This window comes from Piliocolobus tephrosceles, chromosome 4 (assembly GCF_002776525.5).
Source record: "Piliocolobus tephrosceles isolate RC106 chromosome 4, ASM277652v3, whole genome shotgun sequence".
Taxonomy (NCBI): domain Eukaryota; kingdom Metazoa; phylum Chordata; class Mammalia; order Primates; family Cercopithecidae; genus Piliocolobus; species Piliocolobus tephrosceles.
This window is the reverse complement of record NC_045437.1, coordinates 36,591,987-36,615,615: the sequence shown is the minus strand read 5'-3', so window position 1 is coordinate 36,615,615 and position 23,629 is coordinate 36,591,987.

Here is a 23,629-nt window from a genome sequence, read left to right as displayed (position 1 = left end):
CTGTCTACCTCACATTTCATAGTACTGTCTATATGAATCCATGAAAACAAGTAAGGTCATAACAATTTTGGATTTGCATGCTATCAATATTGTTGGTTCAAGTAGTACTTTCACTTGAGGCAGAATACTGCAAATTTTCCATATCTATAAAAGTAATTCAAAATAAAGTTGAATATTATTTGCATTTTGCATCTTTTAGGGATAATTACTCTGAAAGTCTTACTAATGTGAAGTATGTTAAAGAAATGTAGTCCTTTCTCTTTAACAAAATGAATACCAACTTTTCTCCCAATTAAGATAATCAATGAGAAAACACTTCCAAAGGACACAAGTATAAGGGATCCCACCTACTATGACTGCTTGTCTCCATCTCCTATCATCCCTTATGCTTTCTCCCCCCATATCTGTGATACATTTGTTCATAAGCAGGCATGTTTCCCTCAATAAGCTCTGATCTATTCTCTTTTTTTTTTTTTTGAGACGGAGTCTTGTTCTGTCGCCCAGGCTGGAGTGCAGTGGCACGATCTCGGCTCACTGCAAGCTCCACCTCCCAGGTTCATACCATTCTCCTGCCTCAGCCTCCAGAGTAGCTGACACTACCGGCGCCCACCACCACGCCTGGCTAATTTTTTGTATTTTTAGTAGAGATGGGGTTTCACGGTGTTAGCCAGGATGGTCTCGATCACCTGACCTCGTGATCCACCCACCTCGGCCTCCCCAAGTGATGGGATTACAGGTGTGAACCACCGCGCCCGTCTATTCTTTTAAATTACTCTAGGGGGACAAATTTTCTATGTGTAAGGGAGGAAGAACAGCATGTAGGAGAAAAATCAGCAACAGCTAAGGCACAGAGTTCAAACAAAAATATAAACAAAGTAGATCCAGAAGAGCTTTTAAAACTTTGCACAGAGGCTATGAACTACTAGGATCAACAGAGCGAGTAGAACCACCTAAGTAGCATTTTGCCATCAGAAACAGGCTATTTTGAGAAAAAGCAATGGTGGGGACATCCTAAAGAAGTGCTACACATAAGGACAGCCCATGCTGAAACAAGATGAAACTTGGCATGCTCTACACATGCCTTCCAGTTACTTAAGACCTTTAGGATTACACCAACAATCACAGAGATGCTCATTGCTTATAGCTCCACCATTAGGTACAATAATATGAATAAAACTAAACATGTATTAGGTCTGTATTATACCAGCACTATGCTAAGGGCTTTACACATGTTATCTCATCTAAGCTTACCATTTTACCATGGTTACCTTGATTATCCCCATTTGAGAGATGACGTGAGAAGTTATATAATCTACCCATGGTGACAGTTAGTAGTAGCAGAGTTAGGATTCTAATCCAGGTCAACCTAGTTGCAGAGCATACCCTTCTACTTTAACATCTAAAGGATAACTGTGTGTGAGTCTATGGTTGTATAATCATTATATAAAATTGGGTCAGATGCTGCTAAGCAAGCAAAGCATTCTTATGTTATATTGCTGATATACGGAAATCTGATATAGGGACTTTGAAAAGTATTACTACAATATTGTTAGTCCAGTTTCCAGAGGCTGTAATCAATACATGTCTCCCTGAAATATTAAAAGGCTTGCCTTCATAGTTTGGTTTTCACCTATCCCTATAGTTAACTAGTCTAAATGAAATGGAAAGCACAACACTTAAATTTACTCTAGAAATGAGGACCAGAATGCAACAGTAAAAACGACCCATTCTAAAAATGACCCATTCTATAACTTAAAATGACCCTTACTATACCTAGTAACTATTAGTTACTAATTAACTAACAATGTAACAAATAAAAACTGTAAGTAGTGAGACCATCAAACGTCAAACATATGAGTAAGGCAGGTACTACTAAAGATTTTTTTTTTAAGTTTCCAAACATTTCCCCCAAATCCAGGAAATGTCTGAAGTACTATGAGACCTAGGATTTCCAATTCAGTGAAATCTCTTCTGACTTAGGCCTTATGAAGGGACATGCCCGCTAATATTCAGCAGCCAGTCAAAGCAACACAGCGGTCCCCATGTAAAACACTTGGGATTTATCAGACGAAATTCTGATAGCCTTGTCTCTCTGTGTATAGTTTTGTGCACTAGGGGTTAGGGGAAGAAGGGTCTGTGAGGTACCCAAAATCATATGTATGTGTACTTTTTACAGAGAAGGTCTATAGTTTCCCCTTAGATCATCAGAGAAATCTAACAAACATTAAAACACAGCTCTAAACTTTATCCCTACCCAGAGAGCTCATTTTATATTTAGACTGCATTGCTTTGATCTCCTCTTAGGATGGCTTTTCATTTTTAGGTTCTGCTTGGACTTGTGTTAAAGAGTGCAACAAAAAATAACGACATGAATAACAATATAGAAAAATGATTGAGGGTGAGGACAATGAAGTCATTTTGCCTGTTTTTAACTCCTCTCTCCTAACTTGTGATATTGAACAAGTCACTTGACCTCTCAGAGCCTCAGCCTCCTAATGGGAAAATAATACTTACTTTATAGTTATTTTAAAGAATTGAATGAGAAATATACACAAAGTATTTAGCATAGTGTCTTGCCCATAGTAAATGCCCAACTGTGTTTATTGTTCAGGATACTGTCTACATCCACCAGTGTCCTCTATATGAAGGTCCCTGGGAAAAGTGTTTCTTTCTCACTCTGTTGAAAAGAAAAGTCTATTTTCTCCTCTTGGAGATCCTGAGGCTCTTTTAACTGAATATGTCTCCATTTTTGTCATAGTCACTAGACAGCTTGGAGATGAATCTAAAATCTAACTTCTCACACTGAGCAGCAAGACCTTCTCCTAATAATTCTTTGTGAACTAACTTTATTCCTTCACCCTAACCTTCCCATGGCCCTGAATGTTTCATATATTGTTGTATTACATTTATTGTTTTAAATTTCTTCAAAATTGTTCTTGGAATGAGGTAAGGTGTGTGGAAACAAGCAATCAATTAACAAATCAAAAGAAAAAATAGTGCTATTTTGAACTGATAATAATTTGTGTTGAAAAAACTAAAGTTACTTTCCTAATTCATGGATGTATTGGCTACACAGGGGAAAAACTTAACTCTCTGGACTTCTAAAAATAAGATCTGCCCTAGACCAGTGTAGTCTCTCAAAGGAAATCTGAGCCAAGAGACATCAGTCAAAAAAACAAAACAAATCTGGTATGATAATGAGAACTTAACATGAAGAGTGATGAAGCAATCAGAGAATATAGCAACACGCTATTCCTTTGAGGTGGGTGCTTGTATGTTCTGAAAGTTAAGTAACATCTCGAATTCAATGAGGGGCATTTCACAGTAGTGGGTTTAACTTCTATTCCTGGGAAAAACGAAGTTTCCATCTTTCACTGTATCAGACCCAGAGCAATGGTAGGTAATATTCAGGCTGATTTGAAGGCCTCTTTATTTTCTGACCCAGATAAATGGAAATATGCCATAGCTGTCGTGTGTTAAGCAGATGGGACACCAAAGGGGTTGAGCTGTTGGCCAAAGACAAAGGAAAAAAATTTCAAAATGTAAGCCAAAGCTTTCCATAGCTGCTTGGCAATACAGCTTCCAAATAAACTATCTTAATTTGATTCACATGCAGAGAGTAGACAATTAAAAACAGAACAGTGAATAAAAATTAAGTGAATTCATTAAATAGATAAAATTATAAAGCAACATATATTGATATCAGGAATATCTGAGTTTCTATGGACAGTATAATTCCATATTTATACTAAGTTATATATTGTCTTGGGCACACACCAGATAAGATATAAATTTTTGAGAAGCAAATGTTTTTCCAAGAAGAGTATGACCTCTAATGAATCAATAAGATAGAACAGAACCCAATAATTCTTAAGTATATTAATCTAAAAGTCCTAGGACAGCAAAATTAAAATGGAGTGTTAAGGAAATACAAAAGAGAAGCAATTGAAGACAAGGTGGAAATGATCTAAAGAAAAACAATATAAAATGTTTGGGGATGTCTTGTTTATAAAAGTTGCTTATCACAAAAATTCCATTGTGGGTGCCCAGTCTACTGAAAACTCTAAGAAAGAAAGTATCACATTGGAATATTCACAATAACAGAACAGATTTTTTAAAATACACTGAGATTCAATTTTTTTCAAACAATAATTAAATCTCTATTTTAAATGTCTAAGTATTCATTGTCAGAGGTTTTTTTTTTTTTTTTTTTGAGACAGAGTCTCACTCTGCACTAGGCTGGAGTGCAATGACGCAATCTCGGCTCACTGCAACCTCCGCCTCCCAAGTTCAAGTGATTCTCCTGCCTCAGCCTCTCAAGTAGCTGGGACTACAGGCGCCCACCACCATGCCCAGCTAATTTTTGTATTTTTAGTAGAGACGGGGTTTCACCATGTTGGCCAGGATGGTCTCGTGATCCACCCGCCTCAGCCTCCCAAAGTGCTGGGATTATAGGCATGAGCCACCACGCCTGGTCAGAATTGGATTTTGTGTCTTTTTTCTTTTCATTACTCTTCCAGAAGTGAATACATTAAAAATTTCCTTTCTTCCTTCTCTCTCTACATCTTCCTTCCATTCAGTCAAAAAGTATTTACAGACCCAGGGGTATCCCAAGCACTGCTCTAAGTGCTGGAGATAAGGTGCTAAACAAAACAGACAAAAATCCACATCCTTCTGAAGCTATTAGTCTGGTTACATGCATTGATTCATTCGCTTGTTCCTTCATTTCAATATTTCTCTTAATTGTGTGCCTTCAAAGAACAGAGAGTTTGAAGAAACACTTACCACAGGAATTAGAGAAATAGAATAGCAACATTAAGATTAAAATTACACAGGAAAATTAAAATCTCAAATAAGTTATTTAAACAGGAACACAACATGTGGAAGAGATATGGGTCAGGTTCAGGTCAGTGCCCACCTGTTGAAATGTATCTAGGCTAAATGTATAACTTTTTCTGTGTTTCTGTATGTTTGAGTGTATTACACTCCCTTCCTATAAAACTTGTCATATCACATTATATTTTACACTGTACATTTTTCTCTCCCACATTACAGCATGAACTCTCTGAGAACAGAGTCTAATTAGCTGTGCCTTACAAATAAGCTCAAATAATGTTATTGAATTGACGGCATTTAATTATAGGAAGAAAATTACCCAAAATATTGTGTCTTAATCATGAAATAAGAAAAACAACACAAATTTGCTTTGATTTTCAATAAAATTGAGAAACATTAGGTACACAGCCAATAAATCAGTTAAGTGCGTTATTAAAATTTCATAAATAGGAAGCAATTCCAGCTGAATAGTCAACTACTGAACAAAAGATGGCTTCCATATGTTGACTACACTACTACTCTGCAACTTTCTAACATCCACTACTAGTGGGTTTGTTATACTTAGAGCTATAAAATAAAATGGTAATGGCCTAGTACAGAGTCCAAAAAAAGGCAAAGAAAAATTCCTAAAACTGTTGATCTGTTTATAGTTATTCAAATCATTAACTTCATTCTTCCTCTCCACTCTGCCTATATTCATGAACCATCCTTAATGATACAGCCATTATTTCCACCTCTCTACACCTCTTCCCTTCTCTACCGACACTTCTTTCACATTTTCCACGCAGCCTTATTTTCTGTCTCTGCCACTTTACTGAAACTAAATTCTGAGAGAGACCACAATGACTGCCTGGCTGCCAAATACAACAGTTATGCACATCCTTCACCTATGTATTCCTTGAAGCCTTTTCCTCCTCTGATGCTCAGTTTTCCTGTCCCTTCTACATCTGACTTTTGTCTTTAAAAAGCTAGTTTGTGTTCCTCAGTGTTCTGAGGTAAATGTACCAAACCCTCTGGCTTCAAACACCACCTATACAATGTCTCTCAGGTCTAAGTTTTACTGTCCATGTATCTATCGATTGCCTGGGCTGCAATTCTACATTTCCAACTAATGGCCAGACGTGGTTTTCCTGCAGGCAGCTAAAACTTAACATGCCAAAAATAGAATGTACTATCTGTCCCCTCGTACCGGCTCTCCTCCTACCTTCCCTGTCTCACTTGGGGAGAGTCAGCAACAACATAACTGTTCAAGGAAGTGGTCTCATTCATCCTTGACTCCTTCTTCTCCATCCCTACAATGCACATGCAGCCTTCTCTCTAGAATATCATTTTGCCTCACAGGCGTTTCTCTCTCCTCCTCCATTCTCAATTAAAACATTATCTCCCTGGGAAAGTCTTCCCTGACCTCTCTAAATCTCAAATTATTATTTTATATGTATATATGTGTGATTTAACTATTTTTTTGACCGATTGGCTGGCAGGGTATCACTTGTCACCCAAGCTGGAGTGCATTTAATCAGCTCACCACAACCTCAAACTCCTAGGCTCAAGCAATCCTCCCACCTCAGCCTCCTGAGTAGCTAGGACTGTAGGCATGTGTCACCATGCCTGGCTTATTCTTTTTTTTATTTTTTTGTAAAGAAGGCGTCTCACTCTGCTGCCTAGGCAGACTCCTGGCCTCAAGCAATATTATTATTTTATCATTATCATCATCATCATCCTATACATTTTATCCTGTCAGCTTCAAAGGATTGCTTGTAAACTATAATTATTAATTCATTTAATTTTTCTCCCTGACTAGATTGGGAGCTATCCTGCTCACTAACATCCCTTAGAACCTGGCTCAGGGTATAACACAGAGTAAGGGCCAATAACTCATGACTGAATGAATATCTGATCAGATGATAAGGGCTGATGAATCCCATTTTGAAGTATACCACACATTTGTCCCTTCTTTTCCACCAACTTGCCACAAGTGTCCAATCCTTTATTCCTGTTGTGTAGACTCCACAACTAATCTTGTGACTGAGTTGAACTCCCTATCTTTAGCCTAGCTCTTCTTTACCCTGTCATAAAAATGATCTTTTTATTACAAAAAAATAAAAATAAATTTGATGTCACTCTCCTGAGGAAGTCTCTGAGGGTGTAGAACACAGCAAAAAAAAAAGAGTACCAAATATTTACGATACAGCACCCAGGGAGCTTCCTAAAATGATCATAAATCTAAACTAAAGTTTCTAGGATCTGGTCTAGCTACTTTGGGTTCTTCATTTTAGATACACTGGAGGCTAAGAAAGCGTTCTTTGATAGACAGGACTGGAAGGAAGCGCTATTGATTAATTAAAAATTAAAAAGAGCCTAGTTGTTCTAATGTCCCAAGTGAAAATAAAGTTTAGAGACTAAACAGCTTGAAAAATTAATTGGTTCTTCTAATTATTAATTTTTTTATTACTAAATAAAATACAAGTATATAACAAAATCAGAGGAAAGGTCCCAAATTACATACAATGGACAGAAAAAGAAGTATCTCTGAGGCTATGACATTCTGGAATTTGACCTGAATGATAAGGAGGCATTATCTTGCCTTAGAGCACACCAGGAAGTAGAACAAACAAGTGAAACCTCCTAATGTGGGAAAGAGCTCAGTGTAAGAAATGGAGATAAGCTGTGGCTGGAGCCATCATCATATATGAGATAAGGTCAGTGAGGTAGGAAGGAGCCAGATGGAGGAGAATCTTGCAATGTGGATTCTATTCTAAATGGATAAACCACTGGGTTTTAGGGAGGGAGGGAGGAAGTAAGGAGGGAGGGAGGGAGGGAGGGAAAGAGGAAGGAAGGAGGGAGGGAGGGAGGGAGGGAGGGAGGGAGGGAGGGAAGGAAGGAAGGAAGGAAGGAAGGAAGGAAGGAAGGAAGGAAGGAAGGAAGGAAGGAAGGAAGGAAGGAAGGAAGGAAAGAAATCTGTTTTTAATACTGGTAACACTTCTGACACAAAATGTGTGTGTGTTTTTCCATACCAACAAACAATTATCCAGCAGATACCAACTGGGCATCCTACAATTCAATTTAATTCTGACACTATCTAACTGGAGTTAACGTCAGACACAAGGTTAGGACTCAATCTCACAAGACAGCCCCCACTTTAGATGCCAACTGCAAGTTTGGTTTGTTGGTATTTCTAACCAACTTGGCTACAACCCCCTTCTCAGGTTTGGTAATTTGCTATAAGGGCTCACAGAACTCAGGGAAACACCTGACTTACATTTACCAGTTTATTATAAAGGATACAGATGAACACTCAGATTGAAGAGCAGTATGTAGGGTAAGGTCTGGAAGTTCCTGAGTGCAAGAGCTTCCGTCTCTCTGGAGTTGGGTAGGTTCCTGGCATGTGGTTGTATTTACCAAACTGGAAGCTCTCCCAACCCCATAGTTTTGAAATTTTTTTATGGAGACTTCATCACACAGACATAATAAATTATTAACTCAATTTCCATCTTCACTCCTCTCCCTGGAGGATGGGAGTTCCAAATGTCTAATCATAGCTTGGTTTTTCTGGTGACCAGCCCCATGCTGAAGCCATCGGGAAGTCAACCAAGAGTGACCTCATTAGCACAAAAGATGCTTCTATCACCCAGAAAATTCCAAGGATTCAGGAGCTCTGTAGAAGGTGCGCCATCATCCCATCACCCAGGAAATTACACGGGTTTTAGGAGCTCAGTGTCAGAAACTGGGGACTGAAACCAAACACATATTATTTTATTATGTCACAGCAAGAAAGAGCATAATCTGATTTATGCTATAAATTCCAACTAAAGAAGTGATTCATTTGATCTTTATACATTTGACAAATATTTAATGAGTATCCACTCTGTACCAGATAGTGTTCTGGGCACTATGGACACAGAGATGAGTAAAACAGTTAAAGCCCTCGCCCTCGCAGAGCTTTCATTCTAGGAGTCTGGGAAGGCAAAAAGAAAGCAAACAGTCCAGTTAAGATACTACTGCAGAGTCCACATGAGGGATTATAATGGTTTCTAATGTATTGGACAACATGGGTCATTGTGGAACGGGAGAAAAATGGACAAGTGTTATATTTTGGATGTACAACAGATAGACTTGCTAAGGGATTTAACAGGAAAGGTAAAGAAAAATCAAGAATGACTCTCACATCTCTGGTCTAGACAATTATTAATACATGGATGGGTGTAGTGTTATTTACAGAAATGAGGAAAAACAGGAGAGCTACCAGTTTGGAGACGAAAACTAAGAGTTTTATTTTAGTCATATAGCTTAATGTATCTGGTTAGACATCCAAAGAGGAGTTAACCAGCAGGCTATTGGATCTGTAACTCTGGAGGTCAGTGGAGCGGGCAGAACTAGAGATGTAAAGGATTGAGGCATAGAAATGGGATTTAAACCATGGGACTTAGGAAGAGAGTACAAACAAGGGCAGAGTCCAGAATCAAATCCTGACATGTGCTAACTTTCAAATGTTGACAAGAAGAGGAGAAGGAAACAAAGGAAACTGAGAAGAAGTGATGACTAAGGTAAGGAAAAGACAAAGAAATACATATCACGGTAGCAAGCCTTGGAGGGGGTATGCTGCTAGGACGTCCTTTCAAGAAACAACTTGCCATTAAGCTATAAAGAGTACAGTTAACTGACAACCTGCATCTGTTAACAGCCTTAGGATCTGCTTTGCTTTTGTGTCAAGGACAAATACTTTCCTAGCCAATAAGAGAGCACACTGTGGGTAGTATGACCTGACCAAGTCTACCTAACACACGTTTCCTCTAATAAGCAACCTTTGCTCCAAAGGTCCCAGTGGGTTGTCAGATACCTTGTTAGATCTGCATTATGGTCTTCCCTACCTAATCCTGCTTCCACCCCTCTCAACTTCTGTAGGTGTTGGATATTGGTCTGAATGCTTGACCAATCTTGCTTTGCTCTTCTTTTTCTTTCATGGACAATCCCCTCCCCTCAAAATCTTGCCAGCCTATCTCCATCTTAGCTCTTGCAGCCTGGGAGACCATGTTAGTCACAAAAGTCAAGAGGAAAGAATGCTTCAAGAAGGAAACAGTCCAGTGTGGTGAGGGTTGCTGAGAAGTCAGGAAAGGAGAGAGAACTAACCAGTGAATTTGGCAAAATGAAGGTAATTTCAGTGGAACAATGTGAATCAAAGCTTAACTGAAAAGGGCTCTGAGGTAAATGACAGACAAGAAATGAGACAGAGACTACAGACAACTAACTCACTTTGGAACTTTTGCTATGGGAGAACAACAACAAAAAAGAGGCAGTAACTGAGGGAGAATTAGGGTGAACAGGGGCCTTCTGTTATTCTTACTGTTTAATGAGAGCTACTGACGGATATTAATAAGTTGATTGAAATGAGCCAGTAAAGAAGAATGACGATTTGGAGAACTGTAGGAGTAAAGTCTTTAACGCAAGATGGGAAACCTGAACTTTCAAAGCAGAAGAAAAAAATCACAGGAGAGAAAAACCCACAGGTTAGCTTATGTAACTTCCAGCTTTAACAAGTGCTGTTAAAGAACAGTACAAGAATTTCAAAAACTGTAACAGAGAAACTTCACTTAGACTGAGGATCCCTGAGGGAGTCAAGTTAGTCAGAAGAGTGAAAATAAGAGCATTCCAGGAAGAAGAAAGAGCAGGTGCTAAAGCTAAGAGATGGAAAAAGAGTTTAAATTATTGGAGGACAAGAAAATCAGTTGCTGTGATGAATTAAAGAGAGCCAGAACAAGATTATGGAAGATCATGTGGGAAGTAATAAACATTTTGGATTTTAGCCCAAAGCCTAGAGGTTTTAAGTTGGGGAGTTACATGACTTGATTTGTGATTTTTAGAAAATATCACTATGTTTGCAGTGGGAGGAAAACAAGTGAAAGATCTGTTGAGAACTGATAGCGATTTGAACTTAGGCAGTTGAATGCATTTATTCCCTCATTCAAATAATATTTAATAGTGAGTAAGGTGCACTGATTCAACATGTATTTTTAGAGGTAGAATCTACAGAACTGGTGAAAGTGGGGTTAAAAGAAAGGAAGGTGAGGGTGGAAGGGGGTGGATGATAGGAGGTTGGCTTGGTGGGTATAATGTATGTTTCTCCTCTGATGGATACACTGAAGGCCCTGACTTCAACATAATACAATATATCAATGTAGCAAAATTGCACTTGTAACATATGAATAGATAAAAAGAAAAAGAAGAAGCTATCAAGGATATATTCTAGGACTCTGGCTCATTCAACTAAGCAGAACTGCTTATAATACTCAGCAGAAGTACACCAACTCCCCAGGGGCCCCACAGACCATACAGATCCAGCAGCCTCTTTTCTTGGTGGTATACCAAGGCCTTCCCAGTCCCACCTCAACAGTCACAACATCAAATGAATTGTACAACACAGGCTTACACAGTGTATTTCTCCTACAATGTTCAACTACCTCGTTTTGTGCCTGAGGGAAGGGACTGCCTACTGAAGTAGGAATCTGGCCATGCATATTAATGCTGCTCTCTTGCCCTTTATATATAATTTTACACATGTTTTAGTAACAGAACATAATTCCTCAGCTCAGCAATTTATTTATGGGCAGTTTCTGAAGCTGTTATCACTGGCTTCTCCTTCTGGCCTTCACAGGAATTAGAAATCCTTACTTACTGCAGTGGGTCCTTACTCCTGTTATCTAAGACAATCATTCAACTCCATAAACCAGATCTTAATACCACTCAGTCTTTTGTTTTTCTGACTCCAGATGACTCCAGGCATCATTCTTTTTGCTCCTATATTAGAAATAACCTTTACATAGAGGCACAACAAATAAGCCCCTAAAATCCCTGCAATAAAATGTCAGAAAAGATGTAGAAAAGAATTTGAGTAAATTAAGCCCACTTAAAATACCAAGAGGAAGGGAGAAGGGATGTTGCCAATTTTCAAAGTTACAACCGAAAATACCAGGCATCTATCTATCTTTTCATTCAACATCAATGAGTATTGCATGCGAAATCAAAGGTAACCTTTAACCCTAATACACTCCAGTGGATTTTAAGAGTAACTCTCTTCCAATGTAAACCCCTGGGGTAACTTAATTATTCAGTAGGAAGTGGCTTAATATACTTAACTTAAACAAATGAACACATGGACTTAAAATAATCCTCCAGAAGTTATCAAATTTATTCCAACATCTAGGCAACAACAGACTCTTTGACTGACTGTTACATATTGTGGCACTTTCCTAAAAGATCCTTTTGGATCCAAACACTTACTACAGAATACAAGACTAGTCTATTCTTGGCCAATTATAGATTATTACCTATCTACCTCCTTCTCCTATGTTCAGTAACAATGCATCTTTTGGAATAGATTCCAATTTGTATTTGAATGTTGTTAGAGAAAGAAAATACGATAAAGTTCATCCAATAGGCAGCACTATTTTGGTTTTGAAGTGACTTTTAATATGCAATTTGAAATGCTGCTTCTTGCCTAGCGCCATATTCAAAATCAAGCATTCAAATCCACAAACATTTTCAAGCACTACCTACTTGCCAGCCACTATGTGGAACATTAAGAATAAAAAGATGAGTAACACAAGCTGCCAGTCCTAAAAAATTTCATACAAACTTGATGAACTCAAGAATTCAATATCTTGTCAGGGCACAGAGATGTACACAAAATCATCTATGAGAACCTTATATGTGCTACTATAGCTATTTAACTAGGGCAAGAAAATAATTTTGCTGGGAAAGGTTTCATAGAGGAGGGACTATTTGAGAAACATCTGGAAGGAAGACTGGGTGTTCAGTAAGTACAGAAATGGGTAAAGAACATTCTAAGTGGGAGGAACAACTTGTGCTTAGAAACAAAGGATACGAACATGTTACTAAAACCAAAAGACATTTCTTCAGATATCGCTTTACTTGGCCTTGTAGCAGCCTTTGATCTGGATAACCATTCTCAGATCCTTGACACATTCTCTTAGTTCTGTGACAGTACTCTCTTGGTTTTCCTTCTATTTCTCAGTTCATCTTAGCACTCTGTGGACTCCTCTTTGTCTCTTAAATATTGTCATTTCCTCAGGATTCAGTCTTGGGCCCTTTTCTCAAAGTGAAAAGCTCCCTGTCTGGTTAATCACATCCCCTTTCCATGATTTCAGTTATCAAAAACTCATGACTCTCAAAGCTGTATCTCCAGAACAGATATTTCCTGAGTTTCAAAGGCAAAAAACTAGCTATCTTCTGGCACTTATCAAAAGTTTCTCATGTACTTCAAACTTGACACTTTGAAAATTAAATTGTCTTCCTCCCAAAGCCCCTTCCTGCTATATACCCCTCCACCTCAGTGAATCATCAGCTAGTTGTCCCAAGCAAAAAACCTGAACATCATCCTTGATTCCTCTATCTCCATTATACTCACCACTGAGTCAGACCCTATGTCCTGTCAATTTTGCCTTTCACTAGAATTCATCTACTTATCTTTATCCCAACTGCTAGTGCCCTAATTTATGGTCCCATTGCCTCTAGTATAAATTACTGCAATGCCCTCCTAATTGGCCTCCCTGCCTCTAGTCTTGCTTCCTTTCAGTCTACCCTCCACAATAATGTATCTTATAGCACCTTGCATAACCTGGTTTCTAATCATACTCTGAACTCATCTCCTGCTATTAGTCTCTACTTCTTCTGTATTTCCAGCCATAATTACACAGTTATCTTGCCTTTAGGTCTTTCTACATACATTTTTCATGCATCAAGTGCTATTTCTGTTCCTTTTCTACAATTCCCACTTCATCCTTTAGGCCTAAAATTATGTATCACTTCTTCAGGGGAACACTGATCCCTCAATTGCTTCCTCTTATGTGTTCCTATCATTAGAATTTCTATTCCACTGTATTTTACCTTGCTGTTTACTAGCCAGTATCTTCCCAGACTGTAAGCTCACAAAAGCCCTAGGCAAGGTGCCTATGCATATTCTGAATGCTCAAAAGCAATCTGTGGTATGACTAAACAAATGAGGAAATAAGCCTTTCTTTTTTTTTTTTTTTTTTTGAGACGGAGTCTGGCTGTGTCGCCCAGGCTGGAGTGCAGTGGCGCGATCTCGGCTCACTGCAAGCTCTGCCTCCCGGGTTTACGCCATTCTCCCACCTCAGCCTCCGAGTAGCTGGGACTACAGGCACCCACCACCACGCCTGGCTAATTTTTTGTATTTTTATTAGAGACGGGGTTTCACCATGTTAGCCAAGATGGTCTCAATCTCCTGACCTCATGATCCGCCCGTCTCGGCCTCCCAAAGTGCTGGGATTACAGGCTTGAGCCACCGCGCCCGGCCTGGAAATAAGCCTTAACACACTTCATCAAAACATTGAGCACACGAGACTGAAAAAGGAGAACAAGATGACAAGGGACGTCTTGTGGTTTCCCCAATAAGATCAATAGAACAAATAATATATGAAACGCTATTAGCAAAGGACATCAAAACAACAACAAAAGCAATTATTTGCAAGAGGGCAATTTAATTCAACAAACACCTAAGGGTAGCAAACAACCATAGAAATAAGTTATTTTTGTGTTTGATTCACTAATTTTGCAAAAATATCATTCAGGACAATTTTCTGAGAAAGCAGCAAGTGACTTCCCACCCCCTCCAAGGAAACACATTCTAAGACCAATCATTATGTAGAAGTTAAGACACTGATGCATTAATAAACTACCCCAAACACAGTAGCTTAAAACAACAAACATTTCTTGCTCTTAACTCTACAAGTCAGCTAGAACTTTCATTTTGGCTATGCCTTCTCATAATTCTGCAACAGCCTGACAGGTTGACATAATTCTCATAATTATGCTTTCTCAGAATTCTGAAATAGCCTGACAAGTTGGCTAAGACTGGCTTATCCAGAATGGCCTCCCTCATGTATATATTGCGGCTGGCTAGCTCTTGGATGGGGTGACCAGTGAGAACACATCCAGCAGGCTAGCTCAACCCAATTCTCATGTAGGTTAGGCAGGGTGCTCCATGAGCAGAGATGCACACAGTTCTTAGGGCTTAGCTTCATAATTGACGTATCATCACTTTTGCCACTTCTATCAGCCAAAGCAAGTTATAAGGCCAGTCCAGATTCCAGAAGTAAGGAAACAGACTCTACCTCTACAGAGTTATATTGCAAAGGGCACAAATAGAGGGGGGAAATAATCAAAGTCATTTGTACAATCAGTATCCCACTCACTGCTTCGTACCTACCTGCCCCTACGCATGCATCTATCTCGAGCAGTACAATTCTGTGTAAGATATTCATAATGATGATTCTCATATAGCAGAAAGTTCAGTAACACTCAGTGTATTATAAAGACAGAAGAATATTGTAAAAAGCATGGTATGATCAGAACAAAGGTTAAGATTTGCACTCGATAAATAACTTTATTGTGGTGCCTTGCCACTGATTTCAGAGAACAGTGATTGTAATATAGTGCATTCTGTTTATTCACTGTGAGTGTTCTCAACAAGACCTGAAAAAGTTAATAGGACAGTCGATTGAATTACTGGTGAAAGGATTCAATTAAAATAAACAAGTGCTAAACCAAAGTCAGATTTTTTAAATACATTTTTTAAACTTGCATTTATAAAACTTAAGGTAAGGACCAGGTCACAGACCTTCTGAACAGCTGCCACTTCCCAAACACCACACCTGCCAAACACTTCCCACATACCTACTACAGAGATAAAACTCTCTTAAAAAATTCACTGAATCACTCACTACACCGCTGTACCATAAGAAGGAGCCAGATGAGTGGATGGGTGGGTAGGGCTAAATGAGGAGGTCCTATGGCAAATAAGCATAAACCTGGCAACCTACTGAAAAGAAAATTAGATGAAAACTTTTACATATGCAAACTAACATCAGTGAGGTATTCTTCAGCAACCACAAAAACTGTGTTGGACTTGAATAGGTAAATAGAAATCAGATCAAATAACAGATAAGCTTAAAAGCATGCAGATCTTCAAATCCAAGTGATATTACTGGGTGCACTTGATCGTTAGACTATGTGGCCTAGTTTTGCTGGATGACCCTCTAATTTCTGAAAAGTGCTACAGGATCCTCCTGACAACGACCTCTCCTAACTCCAACATGGGAACTCTTAGCATTTCCGATGTGGATTTTAGAGACAAAGATAGAACACTGCGATCTGCCAAGGCTGAAAAGGGTATCACTTTCAAAGGTTAAAAAAATCTCCCCCCTCTCCTTTTTTTCATGATGACTACCCAATTACACAAGCCAGGCATGATAACTGGGAGCAGTAAAAGAAATCTTCTGTAGCCATGCTCAAAACTCATGTCCAAACTCAGTGAAAAGGCCCATGAGACACAGTAACACAATGCATCTTTGGGGGGCTGCACATGAGGTAGTTAATCTAGCATGGAAAAAAAAAAGTTAACATAAAAACAAAAAACTCAAAACCAGATTATATTGTCAGCACTTCTTATCAGAAGCTATTTTGTTATTTTTAAATAGTTTAGGTTTTCATTTCTTTTAATTTTACATAAGAGCATCAAGTTATACAAGAGATTTATTCTTAAAATTCTGTAGGCAGAATAAAATTTTGTAAAGTGAAACCCATTCTTCCTCTGAGAGCTATTATAAAATCCACCATGTGTATCTATATATAAGCATGCTCCTGAGACCATGGATTTAGGTTATATTTTTGTGTACCACAATAAAAGTTGTGGTGTGATGACTATGTGTGTGATCATACTCATTTTCCACGAGCCCAGTTGATCCAGACTCCAGGTATCTTTTATCAATATTGAGCAATGGCACTGTTTCAGCCCTCATTTATTTACAAATAATAACTAATATCTTGATTTCTATGTCTGGGGAGAAAATTGAGAAAACAGCTTACTACAGGAATAGTCACAGTAACAACTACTGTACTATTATTAATTTTGGAGACCCCAGGTTCTGACATCACTTCCCAAGATGAGTCAGAGAAGCCTTATAGTGATTTTCCTCAGACATGTCTTTCTCCCAGAAATCTAATAACAATCTTAGGATGATTCTGACAGTTCTCCTCTGAACTAAATCCCTGGTGAACTATATAGCATATCTCCACATTAACAGAATCTTTGGTCCAAGTACAAATTTCAAAAAATATTCCCTTTACATCTTACTCTCAACCCTTGGATTAAACCAGGCAAAACTAGGCCTTATGTATTAGCCTTGCAGCTTTCTAATTGCTAATTCACTAGTCATTCAAACAATCAAGTGGCACAGCTAGCAAGGATCTTGAGTTTGCTCCAGGAAATAAATAAGCATGATCTGTAAAAAATGCCAATCACTTGTGTGCAAAAATGGGGTGTTTCTAAGACTGAGAAAAATTGCAAAGTTTATTTGAAAAGTAAACATTATTTCTATTATAATTACTATATAAATAGTTGTTTGGACCATGAAGGAAAAGTATTCTAAGCAAAGAAAAAATACAATTAAGTTCATTGTATTTGTCCTTATTTGGGGGTTAAAGAAAAAAAACACATCTCAAATTTTCAAAACAAAAACAAAAAAGAGGTAGATTCAACAAGCTCCTATTAAATAATATTGGGTAATTAATGATATACTATCATATCTAATTAAAGCATACAGTGATGATAAGCTACTACTTACCACAGGAGGAAAATAAAACTTTAGTAACATACTAAACATACTACTAACAAGTATTTAATGCATATATCATTTAATTACATAATTTCATTAACATGAAGGATCAGTGGTACTAAACTATTATTTGTTTTACCTTCAATGCATCATTTTAAAATTCAAAGTAAATTAGTGGTTGCTACAGACTGAAGTAAAGGGAAAATGGTGTGTGACTGCTAAGGAATACAGGGTTTCATTTTGGAGAGATGAAAATATTCTAAAAACTAGATGATGGTTGCACAACTCTGTGAGTATACTAAAAACCACTGAATTGTATACTTGAAAGGGTAAATTTTATAGTTTGTGAATTGTGTCTCAATAAAGTCGTTATAAAAAGCAAGTAATACTAACATTTTTATTAATTACATGAATTCCTAAAAAGCAAGTACTGATTCCGTATCTAATATGCTGAACATATTCAAGTCTTTTATTTATAAACTGTCTTCTCTATTATTTTCTAAAATATTATACCCTGATTATTTCTATTATTATCTCTAATAATCTAAATATCCACAGGCTTCTAACAACTTTTCAAAACATAGAAATGACACTAAACGATTGAAGATTTTGACATCTTGAAGAACCCATTTAAAAAAATGTTTAAATTCCAGTGGGCCACATAATATAAAGACACCTGTTTTCCTGGGAATTAACAGTTGTAAATACAGACAACATAAGTAATTTCACACATCAAGTTGATGTGTAATAAAATAAATCTACTCAAGGTTCTTCTTTCATCAAGATAACAGACTCTAAGGATAAATTACTACAGCTCATCTTGTTAAGATCAAAAGGGAATGACTTTTGCAGCAAAATATGTCTACCAGCTAAACTATTTCACCAGCTCAGTTACTAATGACACAAAAGCAGTCTTACATTAAGCAGCAAAAAAGAAGAAAGAGAAGATATCAAAAAGGGATTTTTAAAAGACCTTAAAAGGAGTTTGTCAAGATTGCCAAATGCTTTGTAATGTTTATTTGGACTTTAGAATTTTATGTATCCAGAGGAATATCTCTGAATTGTGCTGACAACACAATAAAGTTTTCATTAACTGTAAGCTCTCTGCAGAGCTTACAGTATTTCAAACCCACAAAAACTAGAGCAATATTAACAGTTCCTTCTTATTCCCACCTTATAATACCAAAGTCAGTTTGCCACTATTGAAACACCCAGAAAGAACAAGATCTGTAAGATCTTCATCTTTTGTTGTTATATACAATGTCATGTAAAGCGGTTCAGTTTATTATCATGGTATTTCTAAAAGGCTATGTAATAATTTATTTTGTATTTTAATCTTAGCTACATAAGTAACTACAAATGTTTATGTGTAAAAACATGAGCTGTACTTAAGATGCCTTTGAAATAAAACAACTAGAAAAATATCAATTAACATCAATAGAAAAACTCTTTTCAAAACCGTAATCCAGAAGTACTCAAATGAAAAAAGTTTTTTAAAAAAAGGCTATAAGTGAAAACTGCAACTAACAGTATAAGTGGATAACTTCATTCTTTTTGATATCATAAATTTTACTGGATCCTATACAATTGTCATACCAAGGGGAGTCTCACAATTTCATCTTAGGAAAGGAAGTAAAAATGTTTTTCTATTTGCAGTCTAAAGAGCTAAGTTGCCTGTAAAAAAATCTAACTTGTCCACATTTGATGGATAAGAGAATTAAACCTCAAAGTCATTAATTAACTTGCAAGATTTAAGTATTCTAATGTTTCTAGAATGTCATTTTACTTTTTTTTTTCTTTTGAGACACAGTCTCACTCTGTCAGCCAGGCTGGAGTACAGTGATGTCATCTTGGCTCACAGCAACCTCTGCCTCCCAGTTTAAGCAAATTTTGTGCCTTAGCCTCCCAAGTAGCTGGGATTACAGGCAAGTGCCACCATACCCAGCTAATTTTATATTTTTTAATATAAAATTTTATATTTTTAATAGAGACGGGGTTTTGCCATGTTGACCAGGCTGGTCTCGAACACCTGGCCTCAAATGATCCACCTGCCTTGGCCTCCCTAAGTGCTGGGATAACAGGCATGAGCCACTGCACCCAGCCTAGTATGTCATTTTAAAACACAAAGAAAATTTTTCACTTAATGACATACAATTTTAATATGCATTTGGTGTCACCTCCTCATATGCAGACCCCAGAACCATGAGACAGCATCATGGAATACCTCATATGCCTCTTTTTCCATTGCCACTATTTCCTTCAGCCTTAATTCTCTAAATCCACAAGTTCTTTCTTCCTTTTCCACAATAACACATGAAACAATATTTACATAAACAGCAAAAGCACTTACAATTGCAGATGCTATCTTTAGGTTAAATCAACAGAGAACCTTTTTAACTTACTACTAAAAAAGCAGTAAGTCACAATATGAACTATAATAAAAGGGATTCTACCCACCAGAGGATTAAGCTTTGCCAATACAATGAGATCTATTTTATAAAAATAACCCTCATTATGACATGGCCTGTTGCCAAGACCCTCCTACAGCAGATCCTGTCCTTGCTGGGGATAAAACAAGCTTTAGCACCATGCCAACAAAACAGCTGCCAAAAATGAATTCTTCCTGATTCTAGAGAACTATAACTCCATTTCCCCACCAAGGTGGCTAACCTTATTTGTTGTTAACATGTGTTTTGGCTACATAGCTTAAATATTTTATGCAATTTAAATTAAACAGTTGTTTTAGCATAGTGTATGCCACTCTGTGATATTGATGAGGAAGACTTTATTTCTAAAAGAATTCAAAAATATGGATTTATAGATTGACCAAAATAATCTTATCCCTTAGTTTTCTACATTAGTTAGATCGATCCATTTTTCTAGCACTTTGAGAGAGAGGATAGAGGATACCGAGAAGTACAAATTGTCCCGTCTTCATGGCACTTAAAGTATTTTTTAAAGAGATGTCTTTTTTCCTGTAATACCAGTGAAACGAGACATGGCAAGTCTCTAATAGCCAATCATAGCCATCTTCTTAGATTTCCCCTGACAGTATGTATAATAGACTGCTTTTCATGGAATTAAAAGAATGCAGTTGATTCAGTAATTATGACATATACATGTGCCTGCCAGTCATAGGTGTACTACATGGCCGGCTCAGCCAAACTTTGACTTGTATTTTTTTCTTCCAGATTGGCTTCTTGGTGGTGTGCACCTATAGTCCTAGCTTCTCAAGAGACTAGAGAAGGAGGACAGCTTGAGCCCAGGAGTTCAAGGCTGCAGTGGGCTATTATTGCACTAGTGCAATCTGTCTGGGTAACACAGTAAGACTCTGTCTCTCTTTTTAAAAAAAAAAAAAAGATCTGCTTCTGCAAGCCCTGTTCATGTAATAAAATTAATAACGAAGAGCTAGTAGGATATCCAGGGAAGGCCCAGTGAACACCCAGTGATTTCAAACGTCACAAAGCTTCTAGCTTCTAATAAAGAGGCCTAGTCTCTTTTTTATAAAGAACTATTGAAGCATATCAGATAGGTTCATTTATAATTTGGAATAGGCAGTTGTGTAACTTGAAGAAATTATGGTAGGAATTAGCAATAACTAATAAATATTAATTTATGTTTGGTCAGCAGAATGCATGTAATTTAAAGATTTGAAACGCAGAAAAGGAAGAAGGAAAAGTGTCAACTATAGATATACAGCTTACCAGGCAGACTCTCATATTTGACTTTAAACTGAGAGTTCTGGAGAGTGCCCTGTAGCTCGTAAGATACATCCTAACAGAAGGAGCTGAACTAGATGAAGAGAAAACATATGGACCAACAGGTCAGAGAAATAACTTTAAATAAAGTAAAAAAGAAAACAATTCATTGAAAGTGCAAAATCTATTAACCATTTTGAAAAATATCTGGCCCTGATCTGCTTCCCCAAACAATACATTAGCAATTTATAATATTTACATTTAAAAAATGTAGTGTCTATCTCTCTCTCTTGAATTATAGAAACTCATAATTCAGGCTAAATGGAAACAATTATTAGCTTTTCTTGGTTTTAAGCTCTCTATCGCTAGTTTGCTTAAGTTGGCTAATTAAAACATCAAAATTTTATTCTGCTATCTAGAAGAAATTATTCTAAAAACCATTAAAAAACTAAAAGTTATTAGCATAATCAATAAATACAATAAAACAAACCCCATGAGTCAAAAAAAGAAACTAAAACAGGTGACATTTTTAAATATAGGAAAAACAATGAGTTTATGTTATTAAGGGACAGAAAGAGTCAATTCATAATTTCCTAAGGCTTTCAAAAAGCTTTTTTTTTTTTTAACTGAGTTTTGCTCTTGTTGCCCAGGCTGGAGTGCAATGGCGTGATCTCAGGTCACCACAACCTCTGCCTCCTGGGTTCAAGTGATTGATTCTCTTTCCTCAGCCTCCCAAGTAGCTGGGATTACAGGCGTATGCCACCATCTCAGCTAGTTTTTGTATTTTTAGTAGAGACGGGGCTTCACCATGTTGGTCAGGCTGGTCTTGAACTCTTGACCTCAGGTGGTCCACCCGCCTTGTCTTCCCAAAGTGCTAAGATTACAGGCATGAGCCACTGCACCCAGCCTCAAAAAGCTTTACACTCCTACTGACTAACATATTTCTGGCAATCAACACCCAAATAAATCAGTATTTCTATAAAACTTACAGGAATATGCTCTGGATTAATATTTGTGTTAAGTGAGATGAAGGAGGAGGAGAATGGGTAAAGGAAAAAGCACTAGAGAGGAAAAATGGGGGAGGAAGACAGAAAGGAGGTAGAAGAAAGAGAGTGGAAAAGTAGAGAAGGGGTAAGAATAAGATATGATAAATTATGCCAGGCCAAATTATAAGAAAAGTTCAATACATCTTTGCTTAGTGATGAGGATAGTGGAGGATAAGAATACACAGAATCGGCCAGGTACGGTAACTCACGCCTGTAATCCCAGTACTTAGGGAGGCCAAAGAGGGTAGATCACGAGGTCAGGAGTTTGATACCAGCCTGGCCAACACAATGAAACCCTGTCTCTACTAAAAATACAAAAACTGGACGTGGTGGCGGGCACCAGTAATCCCAGCCACTTGGGATTACTGGTGCTGAGGCAGGACAATCGCTTGAACCTGAGAGGCAGAGGTTACAGTGAGCCAAGATCACGCCACTGCACTCTCCAGCCTGGGCGAGAGAGCTAGACTCCATTTCAAAAAAAGAAAAAGAAAAAAAAAAAATCCGGGCGCGGTGGCTCAAGCCTGTAATCCCAGCACTTTGGGAGGCCGAGACGGGCGGATCACGAGGTCAGGAGATTGAGACCATCCTGGCTAACACCGTGAAACCCCGTCTCTACTAAAAATACAAAAAAAAAAACTAGCCGGGCGAGGTGGCGGGCGCCTGTAGTCCCCGCTACTCCGGAGGCTGAGGCAGGAGAATGGCGTAAACCCGGGAGGCGGAGCTTGCAGTGAGCTGAGATCCGGCCACTGCACTCCAGCCCGGGCGACAGAGCAAGACTCCGAATCAAAAAAAAAAAAAAAAAAGAAGAAGAAAAAAAAACACACACACACACACAAAGAATATACTGAATTATAACAGTAAGGATCAGGGGAAGATAAATTAATAATCCAGCTATGGGAAAGAGGTAAGGATGGGAATAAGTAAGAAAAGGACAACAAACCTAGGCTTACTAACTTGAAAATGAGATCACTGTGGAGCCACCCACCTGCTTTCTCTATAGAGGAATTAAAAATGTATCTATATAAATAATATAGATGGCTGACAGATAATGCAGAACAGAGAAATAAACTTTTGTCAAGAATTGGGTATTTATGAATCAAAGAAAAAACAAATGGTTTAAAGAATCAACGTGGGCTGGGTGCAGTGGCTCATGCCTCTAATCCCAGCACCTTAGGAGGCTGAGGCGGCTGAACTGTTTGAGCCCAGGAGTTCACGACCAACCTGGGCAACATGGCAAAATCCCATCTCTAAAAAAAAAAAAAAATTAATTAACCAGGAAGGTGGTGTGCACCTATAGCCCTAGCTACTTGATAGGCCCAAGTGGGAGAATCACTTGAGCTTGGGAGGTCAAGGCTGCAGTGAATCGTAATTCTGCCACTGCATTCCAGCCTGGGCAACC